Source organism: Gopherus flavomarginatus, chromosome 22 (assembly GCF_025201925.1).
Source record: "Gopherus flavomarginatus isolate rGopFla2 chromosome 22, rGopFla2.mat.asm, whole genome shotgun sequence".
NCBI classification, from domain to species: domain Eukaryota; kingdom Metazoa; phylum Chordata; order Testudines; family Testudinidae; genus Gopherus; species Gopherus flavomarginatus.
Genome location: NC_066638.1, coordinates 14,354,419 through 14,370,011, shown reverse-complemented (window position 1 = coordinate 14,370,011; position 15,593 = coordinate 14,354,419).

Sequence of the window (15,593 nt, the reverse complement as noted above, 5' to 3'; positions counted from 1 at the left end):
CTCCGGTGGTCCACCAAAGCCGCGGGACCAGCGGACCCTCTGCAGGCATGCCTGCGGGAGGTCCACCAGAGCTGCCTGCCGCCCTCCTGGCGACCGGCAGAGCGCCCCCTGCGGCATGCTGCCCTGCTTGGGGTGGTGAAATGTCTGGAGCTGCCCCTGCTAGGAACTTCACATAAAGGTTAGCTGAGGCATATGGGGGTCAAATGACTCGCTTGGGAGCATGCAGACAGTCACTGGCATAGCTAAGTAAAGAACCCAAGAGTGTGTCTACACTGCAGCTGGGAGGTATGATTCCCAGACTAGGCAGACAGACTCACAACTAGCACTAGAAACAGCCCTGTGCCTGCAGCAGCCAAGTCCAATCCCAGCTGAACCTCTAGGTCCAGGCTCAGCTGGGTAGCCTGAGCTGCTGCCCAGGCCGCAACCTGCTACACGCTATTTGCAGCGCACTAGCTTGAGTCTGCCTGTGTGCACTGGGAATCACACCTCCCAACTGCAGTATAGACACCTCCCGCCCCCAAGAGCTCTGAATGAGGCAGGCTGGTCTCCGCAGCACTCCCCGGTGTGACTGCAGCATGTGTCGACGTCCCCAAGCTGGCTCTGATTTAGCTAGCTCAGGTATCAGAAGCAGGGGCTAGCTGCCCCAATACACACCCAGTGTCGCGCGTGGAGTTGAGCAGCCTGGGCTGCTGCAGCTGCACTGCTGCTGTTATTGGAGGTGGCTAGATCAAAGCTAGCTCAGGTCTGTGTAGACATAACCTTTGTCTCCTGCTCTAACTCCGTCCCTTGTTTGAGCTAGGCCCCAATTCAGTGTTGATGTAAATGGGCGTGACTCTAATGAAGCCAATGGAATTGTGCCTGCTTAGCCCCGAGTTGACTTTGTGTCTCAGACTGCAATTTCCTGTAATGAGCTGGTCGCTGGATTTTTCATTTCTTCAGTGCCCCTGCTGACTTCTCCCATGAGGATTTCATGGTGCTGACCTGCGGGGATAGTGATAATTCTGTCTGCTGTCTTGATAACATCCCTCCTCCAGGACTGACGCTAATGCTAAGCTCAGAATGGCTGGTAGTGCTTTTGCGAGCCTTTGGTCTATCCACGCCGGAAATATCCGGTCCTGCTCTATCTCACAAGGAACTGTCCGTCCAGTGATGACGCAGGTGCATGGGGTGTGTTAAATCCTTGCACGTTTCATCATGGCGCTGCAATGTCGAGAGGCTTCCACTGAACCTGTTGAGTTTGTCTTTGTATAGACACATAATAAGACTCAGTCCTTGCCTCAAAGAGCTTGCAGGCCAAGTAGACAAGACAGTGGATAAACAGGAGCCAAGAGCGGTTGAAGGGACTTGCCCAAGGTCACCAGCAGGCCTGTGGCAGAGCTAGGAGTAGAATCCAGTTCCCCAGATGCCCGGTGCAGGGCTTTATCCACGTTGCCTCTCAAGTGATGCCTGCCCCATATTTCTCTACTGAAAAAATAGCACACAGTTTTCTCCTTGTCTAGAATTATTTTCCACCCTGGTCAAAGAGTAGTGGGGAGAGTGATTGGAAAAGAAGAGCAAAGACAGCAGATTTTGCCGGTTGATTTCTCTTGAATATTTTCAGCAGATGCAGTGGAGTGAGGCTGATGCAGTGGCTGATTAAGAAGCACCCATTACCTCTCATTTTTGCAAAGAAACTGCATTAAATTGTTAAAGGGTCTTTTCCGTTCTCCTGCACTATAATTTGAGAGTGGCCCTCGAAAGATGCTGAGATGATGCATCCCATCCTGCCACCCAATGCTGTGCTGAAAGCTACGTGTATTAATGCATTCTGAAAATATACAAGGACATTAAAAAAATAAAATAAAAGATCCATACAATGAAACACTTTACCTGGGGTGCCAAAATAGCCACTCGTGATTTTCCTTTCAATTAGGAAGTGGTGGGGAAAGGGGGTTAAACTTCAGGAATCCCTACGACCACCAACTCAAATACTGATGGGGTTAACTCAGCCCTTTCTCTCTCTCCAAAGAAAACTCAGTACCATGGAGCTCAATGTATGCAGTCTTTCAGAAGAGATTTTTAAAACAGGCCCTGTTTGTTCTGCAGGGGTGTGAAAGATCCTATCGCAATTGTCCTAACAGTAGGGGTTTGCCCTAGTGTAAGTTGCTTCCCTCCACCCAAGAGGTGGCTGCATTCCATGGTGCTGCACTGAAGTTGATGAGGAAAGATCTGAGGCATATTGAATGCTTTTGAAGCTGTTCTGGCTAGCTCCAATCCCCCCATGTAGAGAGAAAATCACAGCCAGTTTGCATCACTTCCTGTGGGCTGATTTTTCAGCCATTTGACGCTACAGGATTGTGTCTAGCCCTGTGTTTCTACACATTTTATCTTTAAGCCTCACTTGAATAGCATGATCCTATGGATTGTAATTCAGTGGGAGTCAAGGGCACTTAGGACCTCATAAGTTCTGCCTAGCACCTGGCAGGATCAGGCTCTGTGTATGCTAAAAAAAAACTAATTATTGGACAGCATACCCTTGATAGGTCCTACTAGTAATGTTGCCCCTCTGCTTAGTGGTAGCAGAATCTGGGGTCTTGCAGGTTGGTTTCCTATTGCAGGAGAAATCAGCGATATGGAATCTGAGTATTTTCTTAGTATAACTTGTTTGTTTCTTCTGTGTACACCAGCCCTGGAACAGAGGTGGTCACAGATAGCATGCAGGGAAATCCCTCCTTCAGCGATCTCCATGCCCAGTACCAAGTAAGCGACTCATCCCCCCCAAAAAAATGACTCTTGGTACAGAGCTCGAGAGCTAATTCTCTTGCTGTTTGCAAAGGCTCTCCTGAAAGCTATGGTATCCCAAAAGTAACAACAATAGACTATTGCCTCAAAGATTGACCAGTTCTGTCCTGCTAAGAAAAAGAACTTGTAATATTAAGTACAACAGCATCCCTGATGACTTTGCTACAACAGTACCTTCCCGACTCTGAGCAGAGGTTCAAGAGTTTGGCCACGCCAACAACAAACCCATTGCGGTATTCCAGCTGTAAAAGCGCTTGTCCTGGCTAGGAATCAGCAAAGAGATATAAACATTGTGTTTTTGATTCCCCAGGGAGAGCACATGCTACTCCCTTCTACTTTATCATTTGAATTTGTGCCTCAGCTGTTTCCAACATATTTGTTTAATTTTGTGCTTTATTTTTAGTATTTCTCCTTCATGCAGCTGCTATATAGATTTATTTTTGGCGCAGGCTGGAAATCTGACAGAAAGGAAAATGCTTTTATTTATGAGCATTCTGCCTACTGTAGACTATAAACTATTGCTTTGATTACTTCCATGCACAATCATTTAGACGCTGCTAGGAAGCTGAGGAGGATTAGGAGATGCTATCGAAACTCATTCAGATACAAATGACTTTAATATGCTTTGACACGCACATTGGTAAATAAGCCTTGTCTGTTGCCAAGGTGGTGTTCCTTTGTTGCTATGACTATATCAAGTGAATATCGTTGTTTCTTATTAGTTCCGCTTTGAGATACCTATTTTCGGACCATCTCTTTAATAACTTGTGACACTAATTGAGTGATAGGGACTCTGGCTGTGAATTGGATTTGTGTGGTACATACTATGAGCTGTTGTGGTTAACAGATAGGGCAGGTTTTTCCATAGAATAAAATATTCCAGGCCAAGTGCCTCCCTGCTTGTTAACTCCATTCTCTTCAGTGAGATGAATTTGACCCCTGTTAAGAGTCAGTACTCCTTAACGGCCTTTCATTCAGTTAAATGTATCATAACTCTTCTGTTACCTACACAACTTAATTTGAAATTGAGTCTACAGTGAAACATTATGCTGAGAGTTACAGGCGTTCAGAGGAATAATACAGAGTAATTACTCTGTTATACTGATTTGAAGAGCTACCTTTTCTCACATTAACAGGCCAAGAGGTAACACTGGCTCAGATCCTCAGCTAGTGTAAATTGGTGTAGCTTTCACTTCCATAGAGCTATACCAGCTTTCACCAGCAGAGGATCTAATCCAGTAGAGGTGGTTGCAGGTTTTTCAGTAGAACTGTTTTCTGTTGGGAAATGCAGTTTTGCCAAAACCAAAATGCCTTGCAGCAATGTGCCCATCTGGGGAAATTTTTTGATAGAATTTAGTTGAAACAATTCATTTTTGATCATGTCAAAATACGTAATTTGGTTAAGGTAAAACTAGTTTATTTTGATGTTTTGTTTTGACTGAACTGTTGCACGTTGCTATATAACATAACATTATCAAAACATGACATTTCAATTGTTCTGAATAAAAAAATCTGGAATTGTCATTCTGGGGGAAATGTTGACATCTTGGGTTTTTGTTCTGATTTGGAATGAAAAGACACTTAGAAATGTTGGGATTTCTCATGGTATGGAAATTCCGTGTTCCAATCATCTCTCTAGGCTAGTACATCTATGAAGAAAGCAGGAGTCATGAGTTCTATTTCAAACTCTGCCTGTTGGGGTTGCTCCTGCTTTGAGCAGGGGGTTGGACTAGATGACCTCCTGAGGTCTCTTCCAACCCTAATATTCTATGATTCAATGAATGTGCATACCCATTTCCCCATATATAAAATTGCCTCAAAGTAATGTTGTGAGCCTCAGTTAATTAATGTTCTATGTGACCACAGATGAAAAATGCTGGAGAAGAGCTAAGTATTATTACAGAACTGGGTTGGGTCAATAAGAAGAGGGGGTTCCTGTATGGTATGAGGATGCTTTGTGCCTTTACCTCGACGTTTCTCTCAGTCAACGATAAATGGCTTTACAAGAGCTGATGGCTGTTGTCCTTGAACTGGGAGTTTGGGAACTAGATGTTTTGTTGTTCAGTGCAATGCAGTGTGTGTGTGTGTGTGTGTGTGTGAGAGAGAGAGAGAGAGAGAGAGAGAGAGAGAGAGAGAGAGAGAGAGAGAGAGACACACACACACACTATGTTAAAACATTAAGTTGTTGCAAAGCACTCAGAAGTTAGGATGTCAGAATAAAGGTTGCCCGTGCCCTGATTGGCACAGCCTTTTCTGTCACTGTACAAAAGACAGGACTGAGACAAGGTCAAGATGGAGGAGACAGGGTAAAAGCGGTCGAAAGAGATGGAATCATCTGCAGTCGTAGCTGCTAACCTCTCAGAAGTCTCTATTGAGCCTGTGCAAACTGAGATTTTTCAAAGGTTTATAAATTTGGCAGATTTAGGTGGATTTTTATAGGATTTTTACAGGAACAGCAAAAGGCCCGCCCCTGGCAAAATGCCACTCACTGGCCAGATCTGCAGTTCCTGCTCCAAACCAAGGGGGTGCTAGAGCTTCTCAAAGGAAAGGCCAGGGGAATTTTTTTTTAACATTGCAAAACCATGTTTTTGCCCCTAACCTTATTCTTGGAAATGGATGAACCATTTGGGCTGAAATTTGCCAGTAGTATTGAAACTCAGGAAGACAACTGATGGGGAAAATTTCATTCCAAAAGGTTAAAGTTTGGCAACAGATATAAGCAACTGTAAACAGGGTCTTATAATGGGAAGTGTTGAGTAACCTTAATAATGGATGGTGCTACCAGTCCTGCCTATAATATATACACACACATCTGTCTATCTTTGTGTGTTTCTGTACATATATGTAGAGGCTGGGATTCTCTCTCCAGACTCTGTACCCTACTATGGCAGTTTATAGCAGCCATAAAAGCCCAGTGTCCAGCCAGGGAAGAACTTTCCTGGCAGAGGTATTGTGCTGGGCTGGGCAGGCCTCTGAGCAAGACCAATTCATTGCCCATGTTGTGGGTAGGGCTTGGGACATGCTCAGAGTATGTAGGATTTGGGGCGCTCTTGGTAGTGCCACCTCCGGTAGCCAGCCTGGGGTGAGCTGTAGTAACTTAGGCCAGCCCATTAGCTACCTGTAGAGAATCCTGGGGGCACAAAGGTGACATAAAGACTCTCTTGCCCTCCACTTGCCAGGGCTGCAAGTTCTGTGCTGTGCATCAAAGAATCCAACCTATAATCCCTATCTAAGATGCCCTAGTATCGAAAGCGTAGCAGAAGAGATGCCATTGCCTCTGGCAGTGTTCTATCTCGTATCAGCACAAAGTGCACGCTGTGCACCTGGACTGTAGCATTTCTGTAGATGTGGGCAGGCCATTCATCCCCTTTTAAGCTGGACAGTCCTGTTTTTCCCAGGTTTGTCCTATGGATATAAAACCAGATGTGGTTTTGTTTGGTATCATGCCACATGGGAGAGAGGATGCCATTTCAAGAGTGCTCCCCTGGCCCCCCCGACATCACCTTGCACTTGCCGTGAGGTCATGCTGCTGGGGATGGGTCCACCCTGTACTCAGAAGTACTGGAATGTCCAGTGTTCTGGAGATGCATCATTGGCCCTTCTCTCTTGATGTGGCTGTTACCTGTCTCCATCTGACCACGTCTTGGTAAAGTCCCTGGATCTGGGTCACTCTGCAGTCAAAGTCCTTTCTGATCACAAAGGACAGTCTTCTTTGTTTCCCACTTTGTGAATCACCAGGACCTTTCTTCATGAGCTTTTTCAGTTTCAAAATCTTCCACTTCCTGTTCCATACTTCTTTTTTTCTTAAGACCCTTCAGAAATGGGGATGCTGATGGCCCAATTCTTCGTTGCCCAGCACCCCACACTGACGCTAGTGCAAAGTGGTACTTGATATCTGTGGAAGCCTGTACACTGATTTCAAATGCTAACCCACTTGCCCACATGATGAGGCCGGCGGCGAAGGCAGACAAACAATCCAGCTGTGAGGGAGGGAGACGCTTTTTTACTGAGGGGCACCAGTTAGCTCCTCTCCTCAGGCGTCTGACGTCAATTGGTCAGCTATGGCGGTGGGATGCTGTTAGGCCAGCATTCCCCAGCTCCCAGGATTTAACCTGGGGTGAGGGCCACACAGAGCATCTTTCAGCTCCCATCCAGCAAAACCAACCTGAAGTAAGCCATATTCCCATTCCGAACAGATTTTTTTTCTTCCATGGGTTATTTGGCAGAGGACCAGGGAGTGTTTTGCTTTCCTTGCAGTACTGTCAAGCTGCACTGGGTTAAGTTGGAAGACACTTAGTACCTAACAGAGGTACTAGGGTGGAGTTGTTAATTTTTTCCAATTTGCAGCTGGTTTCCAGGGTGGTTAAAAGGATAAAATGAATAGTTCCCGGAGGTAAAAGACCTGAGATTTTGGTGATGGGCCTTGGGCTCATGGGGCAGGGTATGATCTTGTGACCTTCGCAGGCCAAGGTCAGACCTTGTAGCCCTCATGGGCCAAGGTCCCATCTTGAGTAGTGTGATGACTCACCAGTGCAGTGCCTCCTGCTGGTCATCCAGGGAATTAGCTTTTCCAGCCTTGGAGTGCATTCTGCAGGCCAATGTCTCGCTTGCCCCATGTCCCTCCTGGACCCCAGTGCCCCTTTCACACCAGGGTGATGCCCCAAGCAGTACCCCCACAGATCTGGGTCTCCCCTCCCCGGGGAACCCCCAATCCTCTATCCTCACCCTGCCTCAGTCTATAGCCACTGCCAGTTATCAATTAGCCCCCATTCCCTGGGGCAGACTGCAGCGTAAACACCACTCATCATAGGCAAGAGGGGTTTGGACTGCTGCCCTTGTCTAACCCCTGGATTGCACCTCTGCAGCCCCATGCCTTCTCTGGGCCCTTCTCAAGGCCTACAGCCTGGGGAGTTGCCTGGCTGGAGCTCCTCAGCCCTGTGCCACTCAGGCACCCTATTGCTCTGAGGCAGCCAGGCCCTTCTCTCTTGCAAGCTAAAAAGAGACTGACTTAGTGCCTGCCTCGCAGCCCTTTTATAGGGCCAGCTGAGGTCTGACTGAGGCGTGGCCCCACCTGTGGCTACTTCCCCCAGTCAGCCTATTCTTACTGGTTCCCTGCCACAACCCGCTCTCAGGGCCGCTTTAAGCCCTTCAGGGCAGGAGCGGGGTTACTGCCCCTCTACACCACCCTTCTGCCCCCTCAGTCCCCCTCGCTAGAACTTGGAGAGAGATGAGTCCTGGGGGGCAGGCTGAGGAGAGCCTACCTTGAGTTGTGGGTTTTCTGGGCCAAGCCCTGTTATCCTTGCAGTGGAACCAGTTAAATGCCTAGTTTAGGAGGGTCTGGCTGATGGGTGGGCAGCACCCCTCCCTCATGCTAATGTTTAATACAAGTTGTGGCCTGGCACTTCATTCCAGGCATGCGTCTGTCCTCATTTTGCAGCGGTCCCTGCATCAGTGGGCTTGGCATCAGACCGAGGCGCATTTCCCACCCACTCCGCACTCCCTTTGCAGGGCACTGGAGAATCAGGCTCTGTGGACTTGTCCATATTCAGTACATTGCTGCATTGAGCTCAACTGACTGAAGCTGGTTTAACTGTTTCTCTATTAGGAGCTTGCCCAGATGTGACTATATCAGTTTTACACTGATTTCCTTACACCCCTGTATAGACAAGCCTTTGTGTGTCTGGGCTGAGTTCTCCTTGAGCTCAAATGGCTGGTGGGATTTTGTTCAAAACTTCCTATTAACAATCTCGAGGGCGAGAGCAAGCGTGGGACGTTTCTGGCTAAAAGATGAAAGGTTCGGGAAAAGTTCTGATATCGTGTAAACAGGGGATTTAGAAGGTTCTACGATCTAAACTATAGCTGGCATGAGCAGTGCTCATAGGACAAAGCTCCCACTGATTTTAATGGGAACCAGACGGGGGCTTAAGCCCAAATTAATGAGATTCATCAGCTGTACAAGTATTTGTGATGCACACTAGCACGGTGTACGTTACATCGCACTATAGCGACTGGTTCACACAAGACGATAATAGTCTACTACTGCTGGCAACCAGAACCAGCAGGATTAATTCTTTAGCTCAAGGGGCAGATGTTGTGTGGAAGTCTGTTTGTCTATATCTGCAGATGAAATTGTTTTCTCTGATCAATGCCTCCTGTCTAAGATGAAATGTGATTTAGCATTGTAACATAGCTCCTCCTTCACTAACCTTTGGCTGAGATTAATTGGATGAAGCCTCATCGTACCACACTTATGAACCCCTGTGTTGTGTGTTCTAGTTGTGAAGGCGAGACAGACAAAAAATAGACCCCAACAGTTGACAAAAAATAGACCCCAACAGTTGACATCTTCTTTAATAAGCAAAGAGTTAACAGAAATCAAGATTAAACTGACCACTGAACTGGTCCCCACAGGGATGCTAAGCCCCTCCTTCTGCTTCCAGACCTAGCTGACTCCTAGCAGCTTCTCCCCATTCATACTTAGGACCTGATGTGTCCCCCCCCCTCCCGCCCCTACCCCCCAGAAAGGAACTCCAGCTCCCCAAATACCCTCTGAAGCCCCTGGGGATCAGCTAGATTGGCTGATTTATATGGCTCCTTTTGCTATGTTGGTGTCTGAGGCCTGTTCACAAATGGCCAGATCCTGCATTGAGTAGTTTATAGTGCGGTCTCTGAGACACGGACTTCTTGCGGATCAGGATCAGATACAACAGTATCCAAGCTCTGCGATTAATTCGGGGGAATCTTTTGGCCTATGTTAGACAAGATGTCAGACTTAGATGATCACAGTGGTCCCTTCTGTCCTTCTCCATGAGTGGCATTTCATCTGCCACTCAGAACTTTCTGGGAGACATCCTCCAATCGTGTATCTGCAGGAGCAGAGCTTGCAATCACCACGGATTCTGTGGGTAGGGGAATGGTTGTTAGCTTGAAAATACTATTATTTACTTCCAAAATACTTAGGACATTCCTGCCTTATGTGCACAAAGGTTCCTCCCTCTCCTCTCCAGCATTTGACTCCTTTTTGCATATATTTTCCTTAACCTCAATGGAGCGAGATCCCACATAAGGATTTTGTACAGACGCCTCTTTTGGAGGCCTTGGGATTGATGGCCTAAGTTTGCTTCTTGTATAAATTGGTGCAGCTAATGGAAACATACCAATTTATACCAGCAGAGCATTGGTGCAGTGGATACAGGATCTGATCCTGCTTGACACTGGTATGGCGTGTGGTGTATTTAATGACCAGGTCCAAAGGGCTAAGAGGCCCTAATCTTGTATTACGGAGAATGCTGCTGGATCACTGCTTAGTCATTCCTTCAGGAGGAGTGAGACCTATGCTGAGAGCGAAACACACAACAACCTAACACTGGCTCCAGAGCTTCGGTTCGCAGAAGTAATGCTACATGCTGACGTGGTCATATGGTGCACTGAACAGCGTGGTTAGATGTATGGTGGGTGAGGGAAAGAGAGTAAAACTGTCCATCGTTTGAGATTGCTGCTCAGCCTTCAGCCAGTGTGTGATTTGCTGCTCTCTCCTTGCTCAGTTGTTCATGTTCCTAAGTTGAACAATATTCTGGTATTTAACCATCCCCTCAAACACTGCAGGAGGAGACAGGAGAAACCATCAGCTCCCTGAAGACGGGCTGAGCAGCCATCAGCAGCGATGGGCAGTTTGTCTGGGTGAGGATGAGCATTATTTTCTATAACAGAAGGTCACTTGACAGAATATTTCATTCTGTTTACTGTAGAATACTGGACTCTATTTATTCTGTTAAATTACACTCCAAAGAGGTCACTGACTCAGGGAAGGATCCACTGATAACACAATTACTGTCAGCAGCTAGATAAGAGAGCTCCTTTTTTGTGACCAGTCAGATCACCCGATATTAGAGGCACAGAGACAAAGTGAGGCAAATCCTTTCCAATGGAAAATGCGATCCAGCCTTATTATGAGAATCAGTTAGATTTGTAATATGGGGTTACGGTTTGGGGAATTTGAGCAAAATAAATATATAAATAACGAGTGATCACACACAAATGGGGCTTTTAGAGGTAATTTATGTAGATTACAAATAAAATTTGTTACTCGTAGGGAAAGTTCATGTGTATTTGATTAAAAAAAGAAAAAAAATGTATAGAGGTAAATGTGCTAGCTTTTCAGCTTAAAAATGAATACAAAGGCATTCTTCTCTAGTTTAGAGTGAGAGAAAGACTCAGCTTTGCAAAGCTATCTTCAGTTGATGGCAAGGTACATACACTCGGGTGCTTTTCAATGCAGATAATTAGCCAAACACTTTATTTAGCTCATTCACACATAGATATATTAGCAATGGTTATTTTACTGCAGATTTTGCAAATGATTCCCCTGTTGCACCCAAAACGATTCTCCATTGTACCAATGAAGAGTTACTCCGTACAGTCAGCAGAGGGAATACTTTACTCAGCAGTAATACAGCAGACTGGTGGAATGAGGGAAGAGCATGGGCTGAGGCTCACAGAAAGGCAGGGGAAGAAGCAGTAGCATGTGCTGCAGCCGTGTTAGTCCTGGGCCATTAGAGAGACCAGGTGCATGAGATCAAATCTTGTTTTGGACCAACTTGAGTTGGAGAAAGAGACAAGTTTTGGAGTTTTCACAGTGCTCTGAAAGAGCTGAGCTTACACAGATCTGAAGAAGAGCTCTGTGTAAGCTCGAAAGTTTGTCTCTTTCAACAGCTGAAGTTCCACTAAAAGATATTACCTCACCCGCCTTATCTCTCTATGTAACCGCTATCATGTGCAATAGCTTTTGTGTTCTGCTTTTGCATTGGAAGCAGCAAGGCTGGGTGGGGGTGAGGTTTGAAAGTCAGCTACTACTCAGTCTTTAAAACAGAGCTTGTTCTGCAAAATATTGGCAGCAAAATGAATAGATTCATAGATTTAAAGGCCAGAAGGGACCATTATGATCATCTCCTCAGCTCCCCTGGGTAACACAGGCCTTAGACATTAACCCAGTGATTCTTGTATTAAGCCCATTGGTTGAGCTAGAGCATAATCTTGATTTAAACAAAATCAAACATTTACAATGTTGAGGCTTTTTATTTTTCCTTTTTCTTTATTTTTACAAAACACCTCCAGTTTAATGAACAAAAATGGTACAAGTTTTTGCTTAAAAGTAAGACTGTGTGTGTGTGTGTGTGTGTGTGTGTGTGTGTGTGTGTGTGTGTGTGTGTGTGTTGGGGGTTGGAGGAACAGGGCTTTGGGTAAAATTACAAATTTCATGAGCATCAAAACACAGCAAATGGTGAAATGTTGCATGTTAACCGTTGTATGGCCAACAGCAATATTCTCAGGGCTATGAAATGGCCTGGCACACTGTTACTAGGTTTACTGAACATTTTCTCTCAAACCTGTTTTTTGGTGGAAAATTGGGGTTTGGACAAAATGACATTTTTCACAAAGTGTCTGCTTTTGGGGAAAATTTCCAGTTTTTCATTAAAAAAACAACAGTTTTTGGCTAAAAATTGACAACTTTTGCTCCCCAACCAAAATCATATTTGCTGGAAATGGTTGTTTTCTTCTGTTTAAAATTTGGTTTGGGATGAAAAAAATTGGTTTCCCTAGTTTTTGACTAAAAATCAAAATTTTCCACAGACAGGAAACTCATTTTCCAATGAGCTCGGCAAATTATATTTTTTTGTCACAACATTTTACCAAAAGCACCAAAACCAAACCAAACCAAACCAACCAGCACCACCAAAAATGGTTCTTTTCACACCAGTCTAGTTATAAATCACGTCGTTCCCAGGTTCAGTAAAAACATCCTGCAGCTTCCACTCCTAGCTGTGCAAGTTCCACTCTGGGGGGAAAAAATTCAAGGTTTCCCTAATGCAAAATGTGGTCTGAGATTTCACTGGGTCTGGTTGTTTGTGATGCTCATGGAACTGAATTCCCGTGAGACTGAATATTGCAAAACTTACCATTGAAAATGAACCCATGCTGACAAGGGGCAGTGCAAGAGGTGCATGGTTGCTGGCCGGTGAGTCTTGCCCAAATGCTCAGGGTTTAACTGATCGCCATATTTGGGGTCGAGAAGGAATTTTCCTCCAGGGCAGATTGGCAGAGGCCCTGGAGGTTTTTCGCCTTCCCCTGCAGCGTGGGGCATGAGTCCCTTGCGGGAGGATTCTCTGCAGCTTGAGGTCTTCAAACCACAATTTGAGGACTTCAGTAACTCAGACATAGGTTAAGGGTTTGTTACAGGAGCGGGTGGGTGAGATTCTGTGGCCTGCGTTGTGCAGGAGGTCAGACTAGATGATCGTAATGGTCCCTTCTGATCTTAAAATCTATGAGGCTGGAGGAGCTGCAGGGAATTCATCCCAGCCCTGTGGTATCCCTTGGCATTGACCATGAGTTGAAGGCATCCCAGAGCAGCTGTAAACCCCACCCCATCCCCACCACCATGGAATTGCCCTAGCATAGGGAGCCTCTTAACCCAGATGGAAGAGGGGTGGCTGTGACATTCCTGCACCCTGGCTAATCTTATACAATGTGACCCTTACCGTCATTTACACAGTTAGTGGCAGCCTGTGGCACCGGGTCTGTGAGCTCAGGTCGATGGACTCGGGCTTGCGTGGCTCATCCTATGGCACTAAAACGAGCTGCGTAGATGCTGGTGCTCAAGCTTGATTTATTTCAGGGTCTTTGCCCTTTATGTTGATATATAATTCAATACGTTTCTAAACCAAATGTCATTGTGAAACAAAAAGTCAAAATGTTTTGTTTTTAAAAGGCCCCAATGAACCATTCTGACATTGCTCAAAAAAGCTCCCCCACCCCCTTTTTTTAGCCAGAAATATTCACCAATCTTGACCCGAATTCGCCATTTGTTTTTTGGCAAATTTACCCTTAGCTGAAAAAAAGTCTCCTAGTTGTAGTCTGGATACCTGCTGGGTGCCATCCACTTCCCTCTCGTGCTGGCTGGCATGCCATCTTGATCGCCCTGTCCAGTTCTATTCAGAGCTGGCTCATGCCTCATGGTCAGAAACACAGATACATGATGACTGCCACCTGCCTGGCGGTGTTGGGATTTGAGGGGTTCCTGGGCCATGAGCAGAGGAAGCTCCCTAAAAGTGGGAGGGCCACCAGCTCCTGACCAGTGGTCTCATCCCTGTGCCACCCTTCCCCCCTTGTGCTATCCCTTCCCCCCTTGTGCTGTCCCTTCTACCCGAGGTCCCACTCTTGGGCCGCCCCTTTCCCTGAGGCCCTGCTCCCATGCCACCTCTTCCCCCCAAGACCCTGTCCCCTATTCACTCCTCTCCCCCACTGAGACCATTACTCCTTGTTCTGTCATCTGGTACCACTGAGAACAGTCTAGATCCATCTGCTTTGGAACTCCCTTTCAGGTAGTTGAAAGCAGCTATCAAATCCCCCCTCATTCTTCTCTTCTGCAGACTAAACAAGCCCAGTTCCCTCAGCCTCTCCTCGTAAGTCATGTGCTCCAGCCCCCTAATTATTTATTTTTGTTGCCCTCCACTGGACTCTTCAATTTTTCCACATCCTTCTTGTAGTGTGAGGCCCAAAACTGGACACACCACTCCAGATGAGGCCTAACCAATGTCGAGTAGAGGGGAATGATCACATCCCTTGATCTGCTGGCAATGCCCCTACTTATACAGCCCAAAATGCCATTAGCCTTCTTGGCAACAAGGGCACACTGCTGACTCATATCCAGCTTCTCATCCACTGTAACCCCTAGGTCCTTTTCTGCAGAACTGCTTTCTAGCCATTTGGTTCCTAGTCTGTAACAGTGCATGGGATTCTTCTGTCCTAAGTGCAGAACTCTGCACTTGTCCTTGTTGAACCTCATCAGGTTTCTTTTGGCCCAATCTTCTAATTTGTCTAGGTCGTTCTGTATCTTATCCCTATCCTCCAACGTATCTACCACTCCTCCCATGGCTCCCTAGCCCATCCTGTTCTGGCGCCCCTGTGCAGGTACAGTGGAAGCGTCCTAAATATGGAGGGACAACAGGTGGCTGAACTGTGGCTCGCACCCTCCTATGCCACCCTGCCGAGGCCCAGCCCATGGGCCTGTAACCCCTCTGTTCCGCTGCCCCTGCTAAGGAGTGTGGATTTTTCACATCCCTGAGCACTGTATCTGGGTCAACTTAAATTCTGAGTGTCAATTTGCCCAGACTGTAAACACAAGGTTGGGCTGGGACGATGGAAGTCAGTTGTTCTCAGTGTTGATTGGGTCAGCTCTGAGACTTTCCTCACCTCAGGTGACAAGTTTCACCTCGACCATAACTCTAAAAATGTTTCCTGTACAAATATCCCAGAATGACCATGACAAGCAGCTAATTTTCAGCATTTGACAGAGACCACATGACCCCCCCTTCGATAAATTATCGAGATGATGGTCGGACACAGATGGAATAAGCCTGCAAGTGTGTGTCTGGGCATCTCCATCACAGCTGTCTCAGCAGGAGCCCAACAATACAGGTGTGCCGTGTAAAGTGCATAGGGAGCACAGATAAAATCCACAAATGAACTGACACCCACGCATTGCTCAGGGAAAATTCTAGGTAAGTTTTTTATGAGCTAGACTTTTTAAAATTCCCTATAAACAAAATCACGCATCATCTTTAGACCCCTTCAGCAACTCATAATACAGAGTATACAACACCATCTTTCCTTGTCTAACGGAGCTGCTAAAAATACTAACCATTCCTCCCTTGGGGAAGTTCCATTTGACTTCCACACGCAGTGCTATCTGTCTTCTGATTCTCAGCTTAGAGCTCTAATCATTTCTAATTTGTTTTCTCAAAGGTGGTGTTCAG